The sequence below is a fragment of the Alligator sinensis genome, unplaced genomic scaffold (assembly GCF_000455745.1).
Source record: "Alligator sinensis unplaced genomic scaffold, ASM45574v1 scaffold67_1, whole genome shotgun sequence".
Taxonomy (NCBI): domain Eukaryota; kingdom Metazoa; phylum Chordata; order Crocodylia; family Alligatoridae; genus Alligator; species Alligator sinensis.
The window spans coordinates 909385-930707 of NW_005842111.1; the positions used below are offsets into that span (position 1 = coordinate 909385).

General features: G+C 43.6%; 1 long non-coding RNA gene across 1 annotated transcript in view; it reads right to left on the minus strand.

Annotated features, from left to right (window-relative positions):
• Positions 1-15833: 15833 nt before the first annotated feature.
• LOC112550441 overlaps positions 15834-21323 on the minus strand; it is a 39591-nt gene continuing 34101 nt past the window's right edge. Inside the window, exon 3 of the long non-coding RNA XR_003094293.1 lies at positions 15834-16831. This is a non-coding gene — a long non-coding RNA (uncharacterized LOC112550441). The remainder of the gene's footprint in view (positions 16832-21323) is intronic.

Below are 21323 nucleotides of genomic sequence, written 5' to 3' on the forward strand. Positions count from 1 at the left end.
TTGTCCGGGGCCCTGCACCCCAAGCTGCTGACAGACAAAACTCATCGTGTGGGTGGGTGACAGTGTGTGTGTGTTAAGGTGTGCCCTTCCTGGCACTGGTCCCTCTGCACAACATGGCAGTGTGCCCCAATGAGGCCTCCTCCTCCCCTACAGCCTCATGCCCAGTCTTCCACTTTACGTAACAACAGGTAAAATAGCTTAGCTGGCTCAACACCGGTAGCATCATCATCAACATCAAATGTACCCAAACAGAACGGTAACAGAGGCTGTTGTTTTATAAAGGAATTGACAGCAAGAAGTAAAGGTGTTGTGTGGTGTGGTGTGGTGTGGTGTGGTGTAGTGGACACATGATATTATTCATGGTGTATGATGGTTTATCTTGTGTTTTTATGTCTATATGTGTATTATGTAAAAAAGGAGTACTTAAAAAAATGTATCTTTGGAAGCTTTAGAGTTGAAAACCCCTTTGTCAGGCTGAGGAAGTACCTGCAGTTGGTCCTGGATGGAAGGAATAGTAAAGAAGCCAGAGGCTGGCCTGGACGACAATGCAGGCAAGAAAACCAGTTAGTGAAAATGGAAATGGAGGTGTCAGGGGGTGAGGGACAGGCTGGGGTGGAGGCTAGGGGGGAAAGGGGGATGTAGCAGTGCAGGTAAAAGTGCAGAGGTGCCTGCACACTGGAATCTATCAAAAACAATAAAACCCAACTACCTGTGGGGGCACATTCCTCACCAACAAAACACTCTGCCTTCTGTCCCTCAGGCCTGATCCTGAGAGGGAACAAATTACAATGCAAACCACTTTTCAGAGCTGGGCTTATGAACTGCACTTCATCAGCCTCCTAGGTAGTAGGTACAGAAACTCATGGACTCAATACACACAGTGGAGTTCTGGCACATTGTGACTTGCCCGACATTTGACACCCCAGGCACCTCTGCACTTTTACCTGCACTGCTACGTCCCCCTTTCCCCACTACTTCCCCCCTTCCCTGTCCCTCCCCCCCGATGCCTCCATTTCCATTTTCACCGATTGTCTTCTTGCCTGCATTGTGGGTCAGGCCAGCCTCTGGCTTCTTTACTATGCTTTCCATTCAGGACCACCTGCAGGTACTTCCTCATCCTGACAACCCTAAAGCTGTCATCCTGGGCAGCTAAGCTGAGCTCACCGGGAGCCTCATAACTGCACTGCAACCAGCAAGTGTCAGGCCCGTCAAAGACATGACAGGTCTGGTCATTTCCCAGCCAGCACTTTGTGCGTGCATGAGTTAGCTGGAGGTTATGGTGCCTCCTACCCGCCTTTCACCAGGGAACCTTTGGTCCTGGCATTTAAGGGGATGCCAGCAGTTCCACCAGGCCTCCCTGCCCTGGCAGGGTGCAGTTTTAGTGGTCATGTCCATGACCTGGGGCCTCCTCCTTCCCCATAGCCCCAATCCCACACCTCCAAGTTCATCCTGGCAGGGGAATGAACTCAGCAGGGACATGTTTTTCCCCAGCTGGCTGGTAATGCAGTTAGTGCGCCCTCCAACTGAGAGCAGGGCATTACTCAGCTTTTAAAAAACTCAAAAAAGGAAATTGGTGCAGATGGAGTGAGGAGGTTGGCACTCAGTCTGTCAGCAGGTGGAGCTTGGGGTACCCCAGCAGCGGGAGGTTCACCTTTAGGAACACCAGCTGCTCCACCAATGTAGGATCCAAGCAGGTGCGGTGGGGTGTAACAACATCCCCAGCAATGCTGAACACCCTCTTGCTTGGAACACTGGTCAGTGGACAGGACAGGTGTTGCCGGGCAACCATGGCCAGATCCTGCCACATCTGGCTGCGGTTTGCCCAGTAGGCCAAGGAGTCACAGTCCAGTGGCTCCACATCCTCAGTGAGATAGGTAGCCACCAAAGCCTCTGCACTACCTGCCCAAGGCTGGGGTCTGGTGCGTTTGGAGCCCAGCATTGAAGGCAAGCCAATGGCCCACACTGGCAATGGCTGGCATGGAGGAGAGTGGCTGTGTGCCTGTGCTGGGAGTGCTGGCACAGGAAAGTGGATCCCTTTCTTCCACATCCCCTCGCCTCTGCACTTCGGCCTCCCTGACTTGGTTCACCAGCACCTGTGTCCAGTGCTCAAGGGTTTTGGGGCTGCCAGTGCACATGCTCCCCTTCACCCTCAGGTTGCACATGCCCACCATCATGTGGACCATACTGGACCACAAGGGATCCAGACATCTCCTGATGCCCTCCTTCAGCCATCTCACCAGTGCCTGCACCTGGTGACAGTGGCTTGCTCCAGCCAGGAACATTGATCCCCTGGAACTTCTCCATTTGGTTTTCCAGTTCCCTCACTAGGGGGATCACCTGGCTGAGGAGGGCATCACCAGTGCTAAAGGTCTCAGTGGCCTTGAGGAAGGGCTTGAGTACCACCAAGATCTGGGAGATGGTACCCTACTCAGCTCTGTTTAGGGGGGGCACTGATCCCAATCTCCCCAATCTCATGGAGGGCCTTCTGTTGCTCCACCAACCTTTTGAGCATCATGTATGTGGAGTTCCACTGAGTCTCCACATCCTGTACGATTCTGTGCTTCAGGATGCTCAGCTCTGCCTGATTCTCCCATAGCATCTTGCCCGCCTTGATGCTGCTGTGGAAGTAGCCCACCACCTTCCTGCATTTCGAAATTAGCTGGCTTGTAGCAGTAGTGGTGGTGGCACCATCATCGGCAGCCCTGTCCCCCTCCAAGGCATCCCTCACTATTAGTGCAGCCTGTGTGCCACACAGAGGATGCCAATAAAGTTGGCATCACGGACAGCCTTCACCATATTGGCTGCATAGTCAATGACCATGAACCCGCGGGTGAGCTCAGCCTGCCCAACAAGCCACCTCTGCACCATAAGGTTCATGGCCCCCATGATCTCCCTTGCTGTTTGGGACTCATCCAGCACCTTGGCTTGCAGTATTGCCCACTGACAGCCTGACTAAGTGCACCAGTGCCCCATGAGGGAGAGGTAGGTGTGATCGCCACCCCAGCTGCTCCAAATGTTGGAGGTGAATTGGAGGCTACCTGAGGCCCTGCCTTGCACAGCTCCTCCCTCAAGTACTCCCTGCATGCCTCATACAGGAAGGGCATCACCACCCTGCTAAAGGTGGCGTGTGTGGACACTTTGTAAAATGGGGCCAGAAGCGCTATGAACTGCCTGAACCCTGACCACTCAACTAGGGAGAAGGGCTGGCTATCCAGAGCAAGCATCTCCCCAATGCTCTGGGTGATCTCACTCGCCTTGGGAACACACCCTCCTTTCTGTCCACCTTTCTTCCACTGGTCTAGGTTGGCCTGCCTCTGCTTTGGAGGTAAGGGGGCTTTGGAGCAAGTGGGACTTCCCTTTCAGCATACTCACACTGGTGCCAGGCTGAGCAGCAGAGAGAAGGGCAAGGGGCTGGTGCCTCCTCAGATGCAGCAGCATCGCCGTGGTAGTGAAGTGTCTCACGTCCTTGTCACAGCTCATGTGCCTTCAGCAGTGCTGGCAGATGGCAAACCTGGGATCATTTGCCACCTCAAAATGATCCCACACTACACTACTCCCCCGATTCTGGGTTGAGGGTGAGGATCCTGCCTTTTCCCCCTTCTCAGCAGGCTAAGGCTGAACAGCAGGAGGAACTGTCTCAGCTGAGCCACTTGCCTCCACAACCTCAGCCTCCTCCAAGGTGCTGCTTTCCAGAGGAGATCTGGGTCTAGGGGAAACTTGAGAGGTGTGGAGCACAGACTCTGATTCCCTCTCAGTCCCCAGAATTGCTTGAGCCAGTGCACTCAGCATCCCTGGTTCCAGCTGCAGCTCCTCCTCTGGCAGTGGGAGGTTCATGCTGAGAGCTGAAATTGGGGTGAAGGAGGCAGTGATTCCACTGGTGGAACCCACTTCTGGACTGAGCAGAGGTGGTGCAGGTGCAGGGACATCAGGTGCAGACACTGCTTCCACCCCCTTGCTTCCACTGGCAGCACTGGTGTCATGGCTTCTTGGGAAGAGAATGCATCTGTGTTTGGGACGGAGGGCATGCAGCTCTAGCTCTCCCCCTACCCCCTCTCCCTCCCTTGCCAGAAGACCTGGCACCTGCCTTTCAAGCATGCTTCATATTGGTCTTTCCTGTGCTGCAAAAGGTCTCTGTGTGTGTGTGAATCCTTTTGTATATCTGTCAGTCTGTTCTACTGTGAATATATTATCTGTGTGTCTTCTTCTGCTGTGAATATCTGTCTGTGTTCTTCCGCTGTGATTTTTTTTCTATACTGTGGGTCAATCCTCTGATGCTTAAACAATGCAAATGGAGGCATAAAACTTGTATTTTACATTAAGGACAATAACGTTTAAATATTCCTATTCCAGAAAACCCAACCTGATAAAAGTCAGGATGACTGCAGTTTAAGAATTAACGAATCAGAGAATCTCTATTATCTTCAACCTAGAAGTACTTCAACCTGATCCAAAGACTATGGAAATCAATGGTCTTTGGATCAGACCCATTACGAACAAGAGATGATAAAAAAAAATACTACTAAAATACACAAGGAAGTAAATGAGAAGCAGTAAAGACAATAAAAGTTATACTATAGTTACACTTAAGATACAAGTTCAAAACCTGTTCAATTTATACTTGTTTTTTTCTGTATGGTGACTAAGTAGTTGAGCACAGTTTACACATACAGACTAAGATTTTCCAAGGGGCTGAAGGAATCAGAACTCCCAGCTTCCATCTTAACTGCATTCCAGAACATCATTTTCATACTTGGTTGAGACTACTCTGGGAAATTCAATGCCAAAAGACTTAATCTTAAAGTAATCTCTCAACATGATTTCCCAGTAGTAAATTGTGGTCTCAGAGAACAAAAATTTAGCACCTCGTGAAAAGAGTCTGGGGAAACAGAGTGCACATATTACCTTAAAAGTCTATGTGCATGCATATTCTTTACATGTAATTGCTAATAACTTCCTAACGTCCCTTTTGGTTGTGCCCTTTGAGGAGAGCTGAAGTGAATCCTTTTGAAGGATTTGGATTCTTCTAAATATTTTGTTAAAGTAAGGGTTATGCTTAAGCACATTATAAGTTAGGCCATGGGATGCATATGGCCCCCCTGAGGGGTAAACCTGCAGCTCCTGGGATCTTGGTCTGAGCACCAGCACTCCCCCCATAACTTTCCAGCTGCTACCACTGCAGTGTCTGAGCTCCCCCTCCCTCCTCCAACTTTCTGCTGCCTGTCCCTACATCTAGGGCTCTGCATGGGGATGTTGGCACAGTGGGGTAGGGGGGGTACCTACAGTGCAGCATGGGGCATGTAGCCTGCACAGTATGCAGTAGGGGGCCATTGGCCCCTGGCCATTCAGAAGTTGAACAGCCCTGCTGCAAAGTCCCTTATCAGTTCATCAACGACTGCCCTCATTTCCACCTACCAGTGTTTAGTTAATGATGCTTTCCCTTTTTTATACATATCTCAAGTTAAGGACAACACTGTTTATTAGTCGTGCCCCATACAAACAGATGGCTGAAGGGGTTTACTCATAAACTGAGGTACTGGAAATCCATCATCCTTCTCTTTCCTCAGTTCACCAATTGTGTATTTCTAGGGAAACTTAATGCCATGCAGAAACTTCAGGGCATAGAAAAGAAGCAAGTGGAACAGCAATAGATGATAACTGCTATTGGAAGTATTGCTTCTGACCAATAGAAAGCTAAATAATGGTTGTATGAGTGGTTGTATTTTTACTTTTCAAGTTCTTTTCAGGTTCTTTCTAACCTTTCATCCATGTGAGCAGGATGAGTGGTACAGGGCTGGTTCATGGGCTGGATCCAATGCAGGGTCAGTGCATGAGGCTGGTCCCCTGGCACAAGCCACCATGACAGCCTGAGCCTGCACACCAGATACGGATGTGCATCAGCCAGGCCCTGAGTGACCACATCTGGCTGTGGAGGAACCCCACACACCAGCCTGATCTAGCATGCAGGGCCACATTATCTGGTCCATGGGGCTCTCCATGACTCTGCAGATTTGGCTGCTGAGAAATGGCAATTCATGCTTCCCCACAACCAAGTTTCCAGACCCACAGGGAGCCCTGTGGCTGGATGACATGACTCCATGGATTAGATATGGCCTGTGGGCTAGAGGTTGAACACCCCTCCCTTAGACTTCTTTCTTTCAGCTGGGAGGGTGGGTGAAGCCTGGCATGAGAGGGACTAAACCCCAATCTCCTAACAGAAAAGCTCATTCTTCTGTTTCATACCTATGTTAAAAGTTTCTTACTCCCTGATATTTCTGTATTGAAGTCAATGGAGTTACATAGAGGTAAAGCTAGAATGGGGCAGCTGTATCTTCGGCCTATTCTCTTCATGCCATTGCTATAGTCAGTCCCTCATTTTTATGATTAGATGCTTTCATAACTCTTTGCCAAGAAATGTTTAAAAAGAATGAAAGAATATCTGCCTAAAAGTAATTAACCCTGCAATTTTTCGGGTTTTTTTCACCCTCATATCCCTAGAAACATGGACATGAAGGATACACTGTCATCTTTCAATTATTCAAATGGTAGACTTTTGAAAATATGCCATAGGCTGATTGAATTGGCTTAGGACACTAATAAACTTTAAATCTTTAAATTCGTTTCTAATTTTTGAGAGTCTTTACACATGCTCTGGAGTGGGGTAGGGGCTCTCAAGAGCAGCTCTAATTAAAGTACCCACAGCGTCTTGTGTATCCAGCATCCTGCACTTAAAATGCGGGTGGGGGTGCTTTAACTAAAGCTCATTCCTAGTTAAAGCACCCCCACCACCATTTTGAAGTACAGGGATATTAAATACATGTGACACTGAGGTTGCTGGAGTGTGCTAATTAAAGCAGTCTAGCATACTCAAATAATCAAGTCTGCTCCAATCTGTTCTAATTAGAATGCATCAGAATAGACATCAGGCACATGTATAGATGCCCAAAGTGCTTCAAAATGAATAAATAAAAAGGATAATAGGGTATTTTGACATAACACTTCATCAGGATCGTTCTATGGGTACATCAAGAACAATTTGTTGAGGAGCCCTGTCACCCCATCTTTCATTTAGTTAAATTGATAACACTATGGATATTATAATACTTGAGCACTTGCTTTTGAGGAGGAATATAGCTTAAGCTGAAAAAAACTCACATGTGCTGATAGTATCTTCTTCATCCATAAAAGAACCCAACAACAACTACATTCAGGGTATTGTATGGTACCTTTAATTAGAAATTCCCCAGCTGAATGAAAGTGGGGATTATAATTCCAGAGAAATCTTGAATTTTTTAAATTTTTAAATATATTCATGATTTGCAGATCCTAAAATAACATTTACACAAAGGAGATATCTTGCAGAATGTGGTCTTGCATGAGTAAGCACTAACTACTGTCATCAACCTATACAAGGGGGACTCCAGAGCCCTGAATTTTTACTCCTTGTGCTGCCACTTGTTCCAAGGAACAGACTGAGATTGCCCCAAGATAACTCCCTATACCGACAAATGTCAGTTCTTTTGCCCTTACACTGGACCCTACAGGTACAGTGAGGGATTCTCTGCCAACCCCAGGTGGCCACTGTGATTTTGAGTTAAGAAGAAATTATAGGTCTCCCTCTCCAAAAAGAAAATAAGAAGTCCTGCACAGAAGTCATTCCTTCTTCAAGCAATCAAGTAAGGAGACAAACAACAGAATGCTTTATTGCACTAGAGAAAGAGAGTTTGGCAAACAAAACAGGCCATAGATTTGGAGACCAGAAAGTAAAATAAGTACAGAGTCTTACCCTCTCATCTGGATACCCCTAGCTTTCCACAAGAGTCCTTGCCAGAATTCTAGAGATCAGCCTTCCTGCCAACTACCAGTCCTGGTAACTGGGGTCATTGATCTCCCAAAGAATTAAGATTCAAAGACAAAAATACTAATCTCACTACACCCTAAAAAAAACCTGAGGTCATTCCCCCCCCCCCCCCCCATCAGTATTGTTCTAATGTTCATGAGTCACTAGAAGCCTCCAGAAAGTTATGGTCTGCTTGGCTACCTGGAATTCATCTGGCCTACATAGCATAATCCTTACAGCAATAACAATGGCATGCATGGATACAGTATAATACAGGCTTTCCAATGAGGTCACACATGCCACATCAGTACAATAGAACACAAGGGCTAGTGATAGACATTACAAATAAACCAGTCTAAGTGGTCAGACATTGTTTTAAACCTGTAACAGAGGTTCTGTGCACATAAACTGGTTTCAAGTTGGCTGAAACCAGTTTAAGGTAGACCTGGATGAATATACTATCAGACTTAAGTGATTTAGGTTAAACCAATCTATTGAACTTCTGTTCTTGATCTCCTCCCTATACAAGTTAGGTGTCAGTCCCCCTGCATCCCAGGATGTATTGCAGCCCCCTCTTCCCCCCCCCCGCCCCTAGCCCTTCCACTCTCAGGTTGGGCAGGCTAGCCTCTGCCCCAGATTGTCTGCTCCAGTCCAGCTGGGTGGCCCAACCTCCAGCTGTCAGAGAGCTGAGGCAGGCTCCCTAGCCCAACCAATACCAGCACAGGGCCAGATGAGGGGAAAAAGATGCTTGCTCTGGCCCTGTCCCAGCTTCCCCCACACCCCATCAGGGTCTACTGGGGGGGAGAGAGGAGGGGAAGCCCCCAGAGGCAGGGGCTTCCCCACCCACGGCACTCCTCCACCACCCTGGCCCAGCCCCCTTGCCACCTCCCCCCACCCACACTTCTTAGCCACAGGGGGCAGGCAGGAGGGGAGGAATGGACCTCCACTCCAGTCCCAGCCTTGGCTCTGGCCCTGCCCCCACAGCCTGGGTCTGCATAGGAAGTGGAGGCTTTCTCCCCTGAGATAGGGAATTTCTCCCCGACAGTATGGCTCCAGTGGGCTACAAACATCCCAGCCCCACCCCCTTGGCACCACCCTGCCTGACAGCCTCAGAGAACTTTCTTCTTCACTGTGTAGACCAAGACTTGGGGTTGAAGCAGGGGTCCATTCCTCCTCCCCCATCCACCCCTCTAGAGCTGACAAGCAGGGGGCTGGTGAGGGGGTGGGGCTGGGGCATTCAATAGAGCCATGCTGCATGGGGGAAGTCCCCACCTTGGGGGCTTTCTCCTCCACCCACTGTGTAGATCCTGGCCATGGCAGGAGTACGTTCCCCCTCAGTGGCTGACAGACAGGGGGGCTAGTGAGGGGACAGGACTGGGGCATTTGCAACCCAACAGATCTGGGAGGTATGTGCAAGTGCCCCCCATGTTCTGGCTGCTGCCTGCTTTGGCCAACAAATGAGTGAGCATGTATTTTGCTTGTTAATGGTCCAATCTATACAACTTAAAGAAAACTGACGATTTAATTGATTCCACCTTGGGCTTTTTGACTGTCCATACTTAGACAAGAAAACAATTGTGACATGCTGCAAACCTCCAAACAGTACTGAGGTGCATGACAACTACATTATAACAATGAATACTACTCCTTTCCACATTTTCATAGGACAGCTTAAAAGAAATAAGTAATTGGGAGCCAAACACTAAATTACTTATTTAGGAATATGCCATTACATTTTATATATCAATTCTCCAATCCTTTTTAGTTCTAATTTATAACTAATTAGGCAACATTGTATTTGTTATGTTATCTAGGAATATGTTGTTATCTAGGAACAAAAAAAGCTTTATTTTATACATACAGGATATGCTCTACATGTGCAATTAATGCAACACTATAAACTTTGGAGTTATTTGAGCTGGAGGAAACTTCTCTTGGGCACAATGTCTACACTTGCACCCAGGACAGTAGCAATTTAAACCAGGGTGGAACATGCCTCCAGCTGGCTGGGCACAAATTAGACCTGCAGTCAGCATCCATGCATGCATTTCAGTGCAGTAAGTGACTCTGCTGTAAGATAGTACTGTCCCAAACAGTAGAGTATTCTTATGGTTGAGTTAATTAATTTACTGCCCCTGATACTGGTGTACATGAAGATGGCAACATTTTACTACAGACCTAAGTAGTCTACTCTGTATTAAAGCACACACGTAGATGCACCTACATACATACATACAATATAGAGACAGATACACACACTTATAATTCATAGTTGTCCGGGAGCTAGGTACACACATGTGAAAGCATACTTATTTCCTAGAAAGGCTTCCAAATAATCAGTTGGTTTGGAGAATGTAATTTTTGTCAAATTAAAATAGCTTTATTTCTGTTTATAGAGGAAGAAATATTAATTATAGCAGACTGTTAAATAATAGGAAATGCTCAAGTGACATTAAAAAAATAAGAGAAATGATCATTTTCAACCTAAAGACTGTTTTGAGACCATTTTGCAGCCTAGTTTGTATTAGGTTGACCCAGATCACTCCAAAATACACCATCCAGCTGGTTTACATGAGGGTTTTAACCATATACTATACTATTAGGGCTATATATTTTATTATCCACATACTATACTATAGGATGATATATTAATCATACATTATCATATATTAATAACTATCAACAAGTCCTACTTTCTTTTGCACACACACACCAGTAATGTAACATAAGCCTCTCACAGACCTGATTTCAAGACAAAGGTCAAAATAACCTGGGTTTCATGAATGTTTTGAAAGTTTTAAAACCTCAGTTTCATGATTCAACATTTATAATACCATAAAAGTTGAGGTGAAAGTCAACCACAGTAAAATCAGGAGAAAAACTCCCATAATTTTGGGGAGAGCAGGAAAAGAATACAAGAAAAATATAGGTTTAGATTTAAGAGACTTTAAGAGAGATCCATTCCCAGATTCCTTTTGTCTAATTGTAATACATTTAAACTGAGCTCTCTGGCTTTCACCTGGAATTTTAAATGTATTTTGCTGTCTCCAAGCATTTGACTGATACCACAAATCCTGTAGACTCATTCTTTAATTAACAATTACAGCTATCCTGCCTCACACCATCACTGCACTGCTGAATTGACAATTTTGGAAACCCATCCATCAAGTGACAGAGATGTTGAAGTGCTTAACTAGCTTTGAAAGATGTGAGGGCACTCTAGAGAAGGAAATGGGGACAGAAAAAAAGGGTAAAGAGAAAAGAAACAAAGCAATGAGGGAGAGAGGGAGGGAGAGAAGCAGGTGAGAGGAGGAAAGCAATCTATCATATCAAATCTGGTATGTATGAATTTCAACCTGTTTAACTATATGGTTGATTTGGTAATATGAAGTATCTGAGCAATATATATATATTAAAGGATTTTCTATTCAAAATAGAATGAAATTGTGCTGTAGCACTGGTAAGAAGAGATTTAATTGCATTTTACAGCCACAGTAGGGTATCTTTCCTGGAAATGAGATCAACTGTTTGTATTTGAGAAAAATAAAACTAATATTTAATTGCAAATCGGACAGAACCTACTTTGTGTTCAAATTCATATGTAAGGCTAGATGGACCTGTAGCTGCCCTGAACCACAACTGACTAGTGATTAATTCAACTTTCAGCTACATATTAATCTTCATGAAAATAGGCAAATGGTTAATTATCTCAGTTTTGTGAAGATACATGCAGGTACTGGTTAATCCATCTCATATCAGTATATCAGTGTCAAAAATAATAAATTAAAACAATGGAAAGGAACATTAAACAGTATCCAAATAAAAGTGTGAAATTGTGTCAAGTATATTCACTAAATGAAGATAAAAACCTAGAAATATAGGAAGATGACTTTTAAGAGAAGTAATTAAGCATGAGGAGCACTTAGAAGAGCTCAGCTTATTGAGCCTAGAAAAATCACAGGGATAAACATCAGAGAGGGAGAAGAGCTATTTAGGTTAAATGACAATGGTAGCAGAAGAACAGGCAGGATCTGAACATCTGAATTTTTTTTTTCAGATTACATACATAAAACACAGACCTGGCAGCGTTCTCTGCGTAGGGTGCAGTTACACATTATAATTAGCACCTGCTAACTCGAAAGAATGTTAGGCTGTACTAAACTTAGAATCATAGACAATTTGGGTTGGAAGGGACCTCATGAGGTCATCTAGTCCAACCCCTTGCTCAGAACAGGACCAGCCCCAACTAGATCATCCCAGCCAAGGCTTTGTCTAGCCAGGCCTTAAAAACCTGCAAGGATGCAGATTCCACCTTCTCTCTGGGTAACTTGTGTTTTACTTCCCTCCTAGTGAGAAAATTCTTTGTAACAGCTAACCTAAACTTCCCTTAGTGCAACTTGAAACTATTGCTCCCTGTTCTGTCATCTGCCACCGTTGAGAACAGGCTAGCTCCATCCTTTTTGGAACCACCCTTCAGGTAACTGAAGGCTGCTATCAAATCCCTTCTCGGTCTTTTCTTCTCTAGACTAAATAAGCCCAGTTCTCTCAACCTTTCCTCAGAAGTCAGATGCCCCAGCACCCTAAGCATTTCCATTGCCCTTTGTTGGACTCTCTCCAATTTGTCCACGTCCTTTCTGTAGTGGGGACTCCAAAGCTGGACACAGTACTCCAGATGTGGCCTCACCAGTGAATAATAAGACAGAATAATCACTTCCCTTGATCTGCTGGGAAGACTCCTAACAATGCAGCCCAGTATGCCATTAGCCATCTTGGCAATAAGGGCACATCATTGGCTCATGTGAAGCTTAATGTCCACTGTAAACCTCCAAACCCTTTTCTGGAGAGCTGTTGCCTAGCCAGTCAGTCCCCAGCCTGTACTGGTGCATGGGATTGTACCATCCTAAGTGCAGGACTTTGCACTTGTCCTTGTTGAACCTCATGTGATTTCTACTGGTCCAATCCTTCAATTAGTCTAGGTGTCTATGAATCCTAACCCTACCCTCCAGTGTATCTACTACTCCTCCCAGCTTCATGGTATCTGAAAACTTGATGACACTCTATGTACAAGCTATGTCATCTTCTAGGTCATTGGTAAAGATATTGAACAAAACCATCCCCAGAACCAATCCTGAGGCCCTCCACTTGATACTGGCTGCCAACTAGACACTGAGCCATTGACTACTACCCTCTGAGCCCAATGATCCAACCAGTTTCCTATCCATCTTACAGTCCATTCATCCAACCCATACTTCCTTAGCTTACCTGTGAAAATTTTGTGAGAGACAATATCAAAATCTTTGCTAAAGTCAAGGTATATTACATCCACTGCTCTCCCCACATCCAGAGCCAGTTGTCTGGTCCTAGAAGGCAATCAGGTTGATCGGGCATGACTTGTCCCTGGGGAATCCATGCTGGCTGTTCCTGATCACCTTCTTGTCCTCCAAGTACTTAGAAATAGATTCCTTGAGGACCTGCTCCATGATTTTTCTAGGGATAGAGGTGAGGCTGACTGGTCTATAGTTTTCTGGATCCTCCTTTTTTCCCTTTCGTAAAGATGGTCACTATATTTGCCCCTTTCCATCATCCAGGACCTCTCCCAATCGCCATGAGTTTTCAAAAATGATAGCCAGTGGCATCACTGCACCCTTGGGTGCATCCCCTCTGGCCCCATGGATTAGTATATGTACAGCATTTCTAAATAGTCCCTGACCTGTTCTTTTGCCACACTTGTCTGCTCGTCTCCTTACCAGACTGTGCTGCCAGGTGCAGTAGCCTGTGAGCTGACCTTGCCTATGAAGACTGAGGCGAGCAGCCACATATTACGGGTTAACATCCTAACGTACATAGTTCTGACCTGTTGTTAGATGGCTGGTGAGCAGGGCCATGGCTAGGAGCTACCAAGTAGTAGTACAGGCTCCTCTGTATAGGTGGTATAGACATTAAGGTTGAGCCTGTGCCACCCCCCGCAGACCCCTTGCTCTAGGATTGGGCCTGCATCACCGCTGCCTACCAGGATCAGGTCTGAGTAGCCCCCATCAGCCTCTGTCCACCAAGATCAGGCCCATGTTACCCCTACCTGCTTGGATCAGGCCTCTGTTGTCCTCACAGATCAGGCCTGTACACCTCCATCAACCCCCACCCTCTCAGTTGAGGCACACATTGCCTTATCCTGCCTAGATGAGGCCTGCATTACGCTACCAGCTCCCATCCACCTCGACTACGCCCATGCTACCCCTGCCAGCCTGGAATGGTCCTGTTTCATCCCTGCCCACCCAGATGAGGATCGTGTTGCCCCTGCCAGCACCCACTGCTGGCAGCCTGGTGAGTGGTGATGCAGGAGCCAAGGAAGAGCCCAGGGGAGGGTGAACATGAAATGGGAGGAGAAATGAGGTGGTGTACCTCTGAGAACAGAGGGGAAGGCAAGGGCATTCTTATCTGCTTTGGGACTTCATCTCCAAAGAGACTACCCTAACCACCATTTATTGGAGCGGCGAGTGGAACTTAGATGTCTCCTTTGTCAGGTCAGTACCCCATTCACCAGTCTATACAACTACTTTTTTCCTCTATCTTGTTTTAATTCAATGAATATTTCTTTCTTTGTTTTTTGTTTGTTTGTTTGTTTTTTAAAGTGGGACAATGTCATCTGGGAGACTGATGGAACCCAGCCTCAAAATAAAAAATATTAGTGGCTTGGTCACTCCTTGAGCAGGAGATATTGCCTCAAATCCTCCCTCATAACCAAATGCAACACGTTTTATTCATGTTTATACTGTCCAATACTTATTTATAAGACTTCTATAAACAGAACCTTAATATTAACCCTCATCTGTTCTCATGAAACCATAACTGTTGTTGTTCTCATGGGGTAACTTGTTACCCCACCCGCATGAATAAAATGGAACCAGTGACAACAGTATAAATGTACCAAAACTATTTATTAAACATACAGATTGTTTGAGAGAGTATTTATGATAATTTAACCCAAAATATTATTTAACTAGAACTATGAACAAAATTCAAACTTTTTTTAGTGTTTCAAAATGTGAATTCGCTAAGTCTGCAGTTCACGCTGTTTTCAAACTAGCAATTACTTCCAAAATCATTTCTTAACTGTTTAAACTAAATATTGCATTCCTCACAAGGCAGCAGTGATGTACTGTGGTGCACACAAGCAAATTACTTACAATCCTTGCATCGTTTCTGGGTTTTGCGGTCATCTGCCCCTGGACAAAAAGCACAACGTACACTCATGCTTGCAAAAAGTTCTACCGGGGTGTGTTGTGGCAATTTGTAATTTAGGGGAGTTATACCAGACTTGACAGACTTATACAGATAACATGTATCCATCATTCTTCATTTCATTTGTCCTTTGATCAACTGTTCACCAAGCTTCTGCAAAAAAAAGCTCCATCTTCTTAAATGTGATCCTTGCTTCCAGTTTGCATTGTGGCCTAGCCAAATGATGAGGCTGGCAATGGCAGCCACATCCAGCTTACTGAAAAATAGTGTCATTGGCCAAATGCTGATTTTCCACCTGCATGTGGTCATACAAACAAAGTGGTCAAGGTTATCCACTGCACCCTTGTTTTTATTGTAGTCATGCATGATGTCCCGCTTTCTTTGCTCTTCACCCACTGATAGGTCATGGTGCATGCTTGACAGCAACAGCACAATATTGGACTTCTTTGTAACGTAGGAAATGAGGGTGAATTCCCCATCAAAAGCAAAAATGGATGAAAAAGTTTCCCTTCCTCAATTTGCTTGCATTTCATTTGAGATATTGTACTGTTTTTTCTGAATTGTACCCACATAGGTCAAGTCCTAATGTAGCAGTCTTCCTCCCAAGTCAGTACTTGTGAAGAAATTGTCACCCACAATATTCCTTCCCATCTTGTACCAGGGATGACTCAGTTTTTCAATGACCTGGGTACCAAGATTACCTTGGCATGGAGCTTCTGGTTGCTTGCCCAGGTAGATGTCTCCAAACAGGGGGAATGATGCTGCTGCATCACAGCACCACCACATTTTCAAGCCATCTTTGGCAGGCTTGCTGAGCATTTACTGTCTCAAGGGACATGACCCCTGAACATAATAAGCTGCTCATCAACCATCAGTTGTACTCCTGGAATATACCACTTCTTGAGCTGTTCCACGAATTGTATCCAAATATCTCTGAAGGTATCAAGCTTGTCCACAGCTCTCCTTTCCTCTTGTGTCAGTTTGTTGTCAAATCTCAGGTAGTTGGTGATTTGACGGAATTGTTTTAAACTCATGGTGGCATAGAAGTAAGGATGCCCGGTACGTTGCTCCCACAACCCCTCCAGTGCCTTGTGAACACTCTGGTATAGATCACTCTGCAGTAGAAGGCCAATGTAGGCTTCCAGCTCTGTTTTATGCAGCTTTTTCCACTCCTTTCTATTTTTAGGATGGCTATCATTCCACTCCCTGAATCTTCTCTCTGCCTCTCTGTTTATCTTATGATAATAGTCAGAATACCTTGTGAAAGAAAGAGGTGGAATGTTTCCACCACTGTGTCTTTAATGCTTTCTCTTGTTGGGCCAGAACTTTCATAGACTATGTCCTTGGCTGTTTTCCAATTTTGTATTAGCTGTTGACTTTTTTTCCCCACACACTGCCATTCCTTCCTGGTGTCATCATCTACAACATTTTCTGGGGGTGATAGCAATGGTTCTGCTCCATGTCCTGCTGTAGCTATCCTCAGTCTTCCACAGCAGCCCCAGGCTGGTCCTCTTCCCTTTCCCTCTGGAAGTGTTCGCATCACTTCTGCTTGTAGCACCAACTCCTCATCTGAGCTAGATGAAGCTTCCATAGACACATGGTCTTCTTGCTCTGAACAATCTTCCATATCTGTAACAAAGTCTGCATCCTCACTGCCTTGGGATAAGATTTCATCAGTGGATGTGCACTGTCATCCCTGGTTACCTGTGCAAGAAAGGCTTCAGCACTGAAAATGCGCTGCCTTTTCATCCTGGACTGCAGAAAAAAAGAAAAAAAAACTGATTACTGCTGAATGCATATAAATAAAAATGAAAGACAAGCCTGTTCACCTATGCTAATACAGAAGCAATTCCAGCCTGCCCTATGGAAGCACAGGTAGAACCCTCTCCTCCTGGGTATAGAAGCCAGAGACCAGCATCCACCCTTTACAGGAAAGCGAAATGTGGATGGATGCTGTTCGGAAACCACACAAGCATGGGGCTTATTGAAAGCAGGTAACAGGGGCATGGGGGGTGTCAAGCCCTTACCACTGAAGCGAACTCCATAGTGTACGCTGTATTGAAATATGATGTTCTATTTCTTTTCTGCAATCCCTTTGCTCCTTGTCCTCACATCCAACAAAAGCAGGGCAAACTAGCTTGTATGTTATGAAAGGGGGAGGTGAAGCAGAGTTTTGCCATGAGAAAAGAGAGCAGAGGTGCATTTGGGCATGAAAAAGGGGGTGGGATTGGCAAGGGGCAGGATGTTTTGATGACTTTGCAGCCTGCAAAAAAGGGGATTACCACATCTTCTGCAAACACAGAGTGGAGGATGGCCATCCATTAGTAACCGTGGATACCCAAAGTGGACATGAATGAGGTGTGAATGAATGCTGACCTTTCAGATGCATCCACCCAAAGTGGTCAAACAGGACTAGGCCTGTCATTTATATGGAAATTGCATTGGGGTAACAAGTTACCCTGGGCAGTTTCTCATCCACAGAGAGCGGTGAGAATGTCCTAAAAAAAAAAAAAAATTAGAATTAACTAACTTTAAGATGCTGTACAAAATATGCATCTGGGGTATGAAATTACCCCATGGGAACGTATAAAGGTTAAAAAAAAGTAATTTTGTCCTACTTTAAAGAAACACTTTCTTTTAGGTCTATTTAAAACAATACATGCTCACCTCACTTAAATTTCATCTGTTTTAGATTGATTCATTGGAACTGTTAATGTAAGTAAGGCAAATGTGATTTTTTCTTTATATTAGAGGCATATTCTACTATTTCATTTCTGCATATGAAATGTAGAAAATAAGTACAGAGAAAAATGGTATTTGATAAAAATATTTTGTTTTTGTGGGGAGACATGATAAAGAATGATCATTAATTCTGAGTAGCAAAATTCATTATGTATTACATTTTCTACTTTTCATGCTCATTACCAGTCCACGCAAATGAACTATATTCATGATCACATTTTAAATATCAGTGACATTGTTGATCTATTAACGCTTGGGAAATGGGTATAAAGCATTCATATCAGCACAGCTGTTGGCAGATCTTATATTTCATTCAAAATGCTGTCAACAAAAAATGAAAAGAAGTTCAGATCTCAGCAGTGTTACAGGATATACTATCTAACTGATTTCTAAAAGTTATCATGAAATTTTGTGAATTTCTTTTTAGAGTAGCACAAAGTATTTCCAGTATGTAGATTATGATAAACTTTTAGATTCAGTTTCAAGCCACACCTCTCTGGTATGTTCACTATAATTAAAACTCTTTTTAGATATATTCAAGGATTTCAAAAGACAAGTTCACAGCAATTAGCAGGGAAAAGAAAACTGCAGATGTTGTAGCAAATGCTTCATAACATTCAAAGTCCAGTCACAGAAACTTTTCTTTTGGCCTTGGGTGTTAAGCATCTATCTATTTATGTTATCATCATTGTGCCTTGTCGACAATTTAAATTAATCTCTGTCAAATTTTAAATAGGTTCTGGAATGCAATTATATATCTCATGATTATTCATGGATAACTTTTGACTCATCACCAAGCAGTTTATCAAATATTCTGAACAAAGCTTATGCCTCCCTTTTGGATTTTGCAGCTAGGTGTTTAAACAGTCAAATGCCCCCCACAAGTTTTACACCAAAAAAAATAAAAATATTTTTAAAAAAAGACAAAATTCTGAAGGTCCTTTAAATGTCGTGGCTTCCTTTCCATTTCTTCCATTTGTTATTTTAGCCAGGCAAGATCAGAAGTCAATTAAATGCTTGTCTCCTTAGGGAAACTGACAAACAATACTATAGGGTGGAATCTACCTTTCAGAATAAAAGGCTTGTTCCAGAATCATTATTTCACTGAGACTGCCAATCTATTTCCTTGTATTGGTAAGATCTAAAAAGGGGGATAGTTTTCTTCCATAACTCAGACAAGCACACTAAGACGGAAAAAAGGGGTCCAGGAATGGCTTGATAAGCTAATATGAGTCTAAAAATCCTTCACAGATGCAAGGAAAGAGGCCAGAGAAAGAGGAAATAATTAAGATGGAATATGATAGAAGTCTCTAAAAAAAAAAAAAAAAAAAAAAAAAAAGGAGTGGCAAATAAAATCAATTGGTTTCTTTAAAATAGTAGCATTAAGTGAAAAAAGGGAATTTGTGTTGGGATGAATAATACGAACATTTTGAGAGATTTGTTTGTGAAGGCATAAAGGAAATTTCTCCTCCATAGGCAACTGCTAGTGGGTGCACGGAGGTGCATGTGCCCCCCCGATGGGGCCAGTGCCCTCCCTCCCCGCAAAGGCTGACACTGATTCTGTCGGTAGGGCTGGTGTCCCCCTGACAGGGCTGCCACCATCAACGGCTTCTGTGGGTGCCTCCCCAGATTCAGGAGGCACCAGTCACTCATGTTCTCCTCCATATTCTTGGGGTATTTTATAGTGTAAGGCAGCAAGCCCCAAATGGAAGTCTTGCTACAAATTAGACCTGAAGTCATCAAATTGATCTTGTCATGCTGAACAACGATTAAACACATTCATAGTACAAGCCAGTAATTTTCCCTGGTGACTATTTCCCTTTTAATTACAAAACCTAAATCTTCCATTTGGTAAAAGAAAGATTTAAATCTAGATACTAAATTTAGCTCCACAAAACGTATGTAAATCAACTATGGTAAGGTTTCCAAAGTTACTCAAGGGCTCTAAAATTAATATTGACCCACTTTCCATCAAGTTACCCCCAACGGCTTAAATTGTACTTTTATTTATTGCTGTTGTTTTTGCTCTAACTCCTAGTCAGACACCTAAGCCCTACAGAACCCAACATGGAAGGTTTCAGGTAGAAAAAAAATCAACTACATGTCCTAAATTGTGCTGCATGTATAATATTACATGTATTGTGACCTGCAAGACCAAGTGTCTCAGTTGATCGTGATTATCTGTTCAAACACTATTACAACATGAATTTACAGGAAACAAGAAATTAATACTATTTCAATTGAAACTCTGCAAGTCAATTAGTCTGAGTGAACTTCAGTGTTAGCTTTAAGAGTCCCTGAAAATGGACCTGCCAACAACCAATCTTTTCTCTCTTTGAAGTCGTTCATCCAATAAAACTGTAAACTAGCCAGAAGTTAATAGTTAATAATGTATAGAAATGATTGCAGAACAGTACTTTCCATGTAAGGCCATCAGTCTCCAGAAATTAAAAACTGAGAAACAAAAAAAGCAGAGCACAAACATACAAAAAAAAAATCACAATACTGAATTGGATTATATCATGACTTTCTTTGTGATATAGACCAGAAACTTTTAAAAAATAAAAGCCTAAATCCTGTAGAAGTTGACTTAGGTCCTTAACAAGCTGCAGATTGCAGAGCAGGTATAATGTATGTAGCCATTTACTTCTAAAAGAATATGGGAAAGATTAAATGGAGAAAACAGGTAAAATAATTGTTAACAGAAATGGACAGTTTAATGAACAAGGATGTAGAAATTAATAGAGAGAGAATATAAAGAGGAAATTCTAACCATCTAAAACCATTACAGTTCAGATTCAGACTGGTTTGGATACATCTTTCCACCCCCAAAGTAATTCCTAACAGTTGCTGGTTTTTGTAAATTACGTACAGATTTTCAGTTATTTTTCCAAGATTGTATTGTTTTATAGTCATGTAAAAATGCCTGTGGTGCACAATTTGATATCCCTTTCCCCTATTAATGAGGCCTTACAAATATCCAATATCCATCACCCTAATTCCCAGGCAGTGCTCCCTTCAGTAATAGCAGTGGTTTCTTGTACTGCTATGCTATCGATGACTGGCATTTTTCTATTAATAGAAATGCCAATTCTTTCTAGATTTTCTCAGAACTAAGTGACATAAGCAGCAATTGGAGCAATGACAACAGACCTTCAGATTTTCCAGCAGATCCAGCCAAAGCTTGAAGTTGCGGGAATGTCCTGGTTGTCAATATATCAAAACTACAATTTGGCAGTAGAGTCAGCCTTCTATCCTCCCAAGACTCTGGAACAAAAGACTGAGGATGAAGGTCACAACAAAACCTGTTCCCTCTCAAAAAAGATAATATGCAGACAGATTATGGGGGCCTGAAATAGGAAACTAGACAGGAACAAAGATTCTGTGTGAAAAGATTGCCTGATGAGAAGCTTCTAGAAACTTACACAATTATACATGCAGCTAGCAGACTAATACTTGCATTAGCTAGCAAATTTAGTATTTGACTTATTTTTTTTCTCAGCAG